This window comes from Alosa pseudoharengus, unplaced genomic scaffold (genome assembly GCF_046254945.1).
Source record: "Alosa pseudoharengus isolate Yale_2024_CS ecotype anadromous, Long Island Sound unplaced genomic scaffold, YU_APseudo_1.1 YU_APseudo_1.1_scf_12, whole genome shotgun sequence".
Lineage (NCBI taxonomy): Eukaryota > Metazoa > Chordata > Actinopteri > Clupeiformes > Clupeidae > Alosa > Alosa pseudoharengus.
This window is the reverse complement of record NW_027468587.1, coordinates 40966274-40971450: the sequence shown is the minus strand read 5'-3', so window position 1 is coordinate 40971450 and position 5177 is coordinate 40966274. Positions and strand designations below refer to the sequence as shown.

Genomic DNA, 5177 nt, shown 5'->3' with positions numbered 1-5177 from the left:
GTGCGCACGTCACATGAATCACAATTGAGACAATAGGTTGACCATATTGTACAACTGCAAAGCCTTATCATAGGCATGTTACATTCATGATGACATGAAAAATGGAACTTATAGAACGAAAATGACAAAGGCAGTCGGCTAAACGTTTTAAACTTGCGCAAAACTGATGAACCCAGCATCGGTGCGTCGCATACATTAAAACACAAATTGAAGCAACACTGACCAAAAACCTTTCCATAGGCATGCAACGTTTATGACATAAGAAGTGGAATATGAACGCATTTCATCACACCTGACAATTAAGCGGAGCTGTGGCTGTTCGCGATTTGACTGATTCTTGAGCTTCAGCGTGTTGTCTGTCTTGCATGCGCGTCTTTTTAATTAGATGGTGAGCGTAAACGAAGGAAAGCCCTCTAATCGGACGGGCAAGACTGACAAGTAGACGGGCCTAGGCCCGTCCGTGGTTGCGCGTAGGCCTATATGTCAAACAGATGCTTTATCTTTGACCTCCACAAATTAAGCTACAGTTAATTCCTTAGCCGTTTAAATAAATTTGCGTTTGCGATTGACAACCAGACAACGTTGTGATAAATAGGCTATAATACTAACTTTGTTCAAAATAGATACAATCAAGTTGACTTTGCAAAGTTGTGTAGGCTACCGCGCCAGTTGAAGTCTGCATGAACAGTTATTGCACAAGCCACCGTTTTGATTTGCTTAGGGGAGATGCAGGTTGAACCCGTTTGAGGGAGAGAGGCGCGGAGAGAGAATGTGTGCTGTAGCCTACACAGCGCACATCTCTATGAAATAGTAGCCTAGGCTATCAAGGCTAATCCATATTTTAAATAAGCAATCATGGAGACAATAAGTTAATAGGCTACAGATATTGTAAGTAGGCCTAATGCAGGAATGGACGTTACAGTTATTCAGTAACTAATTAATGAAATTTAAATTTACCTTTAGACTAGGCCTACTTCGTTTCCCAATAAAGTAACGACATTACATTAACGACGCTATATCCCAAACATAGGCCTATTGAACAAGTAGCCTAAGTTTAGTTTTGGTGGATGATGGACAGATGTCAGTGCCCTAGCCTAATTTACCCTCGGAAATAATTCAACATTGTCTTTATACAATATATTTAACTGGTCTAGACATGGTGTGGTCTATTGGGTTTCTCGTAATTTCAACATACAGCTTTAAATAACAAATATTGATTACATTTTAGGATCAGCGCCATAGGATTCCCACGGTAGCCAGCGTCTGTGACGACACCTGAGCTTATTAAAATGGCGCCCATAGAGTCATAGAACGTACTTCAACATATCCAACGTATTTTCCAGCCAGTAATCCATCTTGCGCGTAGCGCTCTAGAATCTTTGATTAAAAGTGTACGTGTGAATGGATGTGTGTGGTTTGCAATTAGAATAAACAAGAAATAACATTTCCAATAATTTCCCATGATAAATTACATAATATTTGCACCTTCCTTACTTGTGAAGCTCACACCGTAGGCCTTAGTGAAATGTAATACAACGTTGCCACCTAGCGTTCAGATGTATTTACCATTAACGTGACATTTCCTGCTTATTCTTTCGTCAACTCCATGCTTTTACACTGTAAAAAAATATTTCCCCTTTTTGTTGTCTCAACTTCTGTTTTTGGGTCAAGTGAACTTTCAACTTAAAAGTTTTCAATACTTTTGTTGAGATAACACATATATATGTGTTTTCGCTCTGAAATTATAATGCACAGTTGACACAACTGAGTTATTCTTGTCGTCTCAAATTCAAGTTGAAGTTCACCCTCTGGTTCACCAGGCTACGTCATTGCACATGCGCAGACCAAGTTAGTTAGTCTCCTACAACGAAGGACCGAGCGTGGCGCATCTGAAGCAAGCTGACTATTGGCGTAAGTAAACTTTTAACGTTTCCTACTGTCTGATATTTTAGTATAGTTTTGTCTTTACCAAGCGAAATACAGTGAACTGTCCATTCAAACCTACAGTATAATTTGCAAGCCCTTAGTTTCAACGACGTATGTGATATGTACGTTGTGAATCGTGGGAAAAGAACGAACATTGCACGTTTTACATTAACTAACGTTAGTAGCTATGTAATGATTATGTGGAGAAATTCTGAACTTGCCTTCAACTAAGTTATGCAAGTAACGAACTAATCCTCTGAAAGTTAGTTAAGATAGTTAGCCCTTTTGTTGAGTAGCTAACGTTAGCTGGTTCGACTAGCCTAGCAAGCTCCATGATACCGACTAGGTCATGAGACAGACTTCGTTTTAAAACTAAGCATATAATGATAATGGCTATATAGTGAAATGTGTACGGTGAAAGTATGAGCAAAGAGTACAGTTTCGTCGGCATTGAACTATCTTTTAGGACATCTCCATGCTCGCTGACATAGGTTAAGGAAGTGTAGCAACGTTTGGCAGATCTGTCCAAACATGTTCTGTGAAGTAACGTACGTTAGGTCGCGTGACCCACGTGGCTCCGACCAGAGCCCTAGAGGGATAACTAAATGAAGTGAAATGTGAACGTGAATATAATCAATCATAATATTGAAGTAGTGAACCATTTATAGTTTTCGATCTGAACTGAAATATTCATTCGAAAGTATGAACTGATAGGGACAACAGGCTACCTTGTGTAGTGATGTGTGTGTGCGCATGTGCGCTTGCAATTAAGTAAGGGTTATTATCCGACTGACTTGCTTTGTTTTCTTTCGAATGATAGGCCTCAGTACACTACTAGGGAAAGGGCTAACCAATGCATTATGTTTGACATTAAATAGCCTTCCAACATAGGGCATAATCCTTAAATTGTATGACATACCCTGAAATAACAGGCTTATCTGACAACACACCTATGCTATTTGTTTGTATTTTAAGCCATGCTAATGCAGTATTTTTGTCTCTTTCTTTCTTAAGAAACAACTGACCGAAGATTAATCCAGTTGTTCACAGAGCGACAGGTCAGTGTTATTTTTACTTGATGTATTATTAAAGTGACTTGTATAACAGTCTTCCTTTGATTAGATTCTATTTTATGTTAAAATTGTCTCCACGTTTGTCCTTGGTTTTTATGCAGATTGAAGCAGAATTCAGGCGGATTGTCTCCACGAACCTGAAGCAACCGTTTTTTGACCGCCTAGATGAGTTAGAGTCCCTAGGTTCCTGCGTCTGTACAGACAGAGACTGCAGAGTGTCAAGGAACTTCAGCCTTTTGTTGAGTCTCTAGATGATGATGTAAGTAATCGTTTCCTTGCTTGTTGACTGTCCTTTTAGGCCAAGTCTGTTCACTTTTAAGCATTCAGATTATGAATTATCAGAATGAATGGAGAATGTGCCCATTAAACTACAATGCATATAGGAAAGCCATAGCCACAAACAAAGTATATCACTGAAAAGATTGGTATGTGTATCTCCTTAACAAAATGATAACATAAACAGGACATGATGACATTATCAGAGTAAGAAATAATGATTTTAATCTGAAGTACTTAAAATGTTGCCTTCATAAAAAAATAGCCACATTTTGCAGCAGTTACAGCCTTAGCACAAATAGAGGCAGCTTGAGGGTTTTGGGGACCATCAGATTACCCAGAAAAAGTGATGGCTAGAATGCCTAAGGTAGCCTGACGAATCAGACCCACATGAAGATGTAGGGTCTGGGAACTAACCATTGCAGTGTTCAATCCGAGGGGCGGCATTGTCTTTCAAATTCCCTCTGCACGCAATGGCACTACAACACATGAGTCCCATGTGTTTTCCCACCAGCAGAGCTAGTTGGTCAAACTTTTGCCAACTTAAAATAAGCTTAACGAGTCGTGCTTTTCGCCAGCAGCAGCATCCATCTTAGTTGTTTTCAAGTAGCAGGGAATTCACGCAGAACCGTAGCAACTCTGCTGTCATTATGTTAAGCCCGTCCACCGACTCTATACACAATGTGATTGGCCTGACCAAAGTTTGTTTTTTCCAGCTCGGAAGTCAACAGAGAGTTGCTAGACTACCCTGGCTGCAAATTACATTTGCTGCCGCTAGGGTGCATCTAGATTTCTAGGCTATGCCTACGGTATTCTAGGCTGTGATTGCTGCAAAAAGTGGTTATTTTGATGAAGGCAACATTTGAATTACAAAGTCGTAATTAACATTAAAATCATTATTTCTTACTCTGACAATGTCTTCATGTGCTGTTCATAGCAATATTTGCTATAGGGAGATCCCAAACTTTTAAAGGTACTTTTGCAGCACTGATGTCCTTTCTTGTCTGCATTCCTCTTCTATTGTCCAGAACTCAAATCAACAGAAGAGAGCAGTTGTTCTCCTTGGCCTGTCCCATTTCCTGAAAGAGGATCGATCCCTCCCATTTCTTCAAGATGTGTAAGGTATGTGAGGAATCAATGTCTCTCTGAAATCCATATCACTTGCTAATCTCAATCTTTTTCATCCAAATGAAGTCATGACCCTGTAGTTATAGGATATCTAGAAAATATGTCTTGTTATAAGAATCCGGACATGTGGAAAGACATCTGCTTAAATGGAGAACAAGTGAATTATTAAAAATTGCAGTGACTGGATTCCTTGCTCAATTAATTTGAAAGTGTAATGTATTTGAATTTGAATTTCTTCCGTTTACATAAGTTTACATTAGTTTGCAGCAGATATTTTTATACCCAAGTTTGCAATGCATCTGGAATTTTCATGTGTTGAGGAATAAATGCTGATTAGCTATCTATTCTTATTACTTTGTTGTGTAGCCAACCGAAGAGAGTGAGGCAGTGAAAGGAATGAATGTCGGAATCTTGGTGGTTACAGAGGAGGATCCTCAACGCCCTGTCCCCAAGGAGATGATTGATATTGCACTGATTCTGGAGGAGTATATCGTTCTTCGGGACCTGAGGGATGTGCCCAACGCATTCGCCTTGCTGATGGGTCTGCTCCATATCTTCAACATCCATTACCCAAAAGGGCTCAAGTACATGTTTGAGGTAATACAAAAGGTGATAATGAACATTGGTGGAGACACTTGCTCTTCAAGAGTTAATGGACTCCGGAACAAGCTCATGTCCATGAGCCTGGGAAACTAAAAATCTTGTCTTGTTGATTTGTATGTTCTGGAAAGTACACAGTTATGTTATATCTCTCAAAAAAGCTGTTTTATTGGC

General features: G+C 39.6%; 1 long non-coding RNA gene across 1 annotated transcript; it reads left to right on the top strand.

Moving 5' to 3' along the window:
• Positions 1-1678: 1678 nt before the first annotated feature.
• On the top strand, positions 1679-4367 carry LOC143118546 (uncharacterized). The gene is made up of 4 exons (XR_012986191.1): positions 1679-1911; positions 2941-2984; positions 3101-3258; positions 4304-4367. It is a non-coding gene; the product is annotated as an uncharacterized LOC143118546 (long non-coding RNA).
• Positions 4368-5177: the final 810 nt, after the last annotated feature.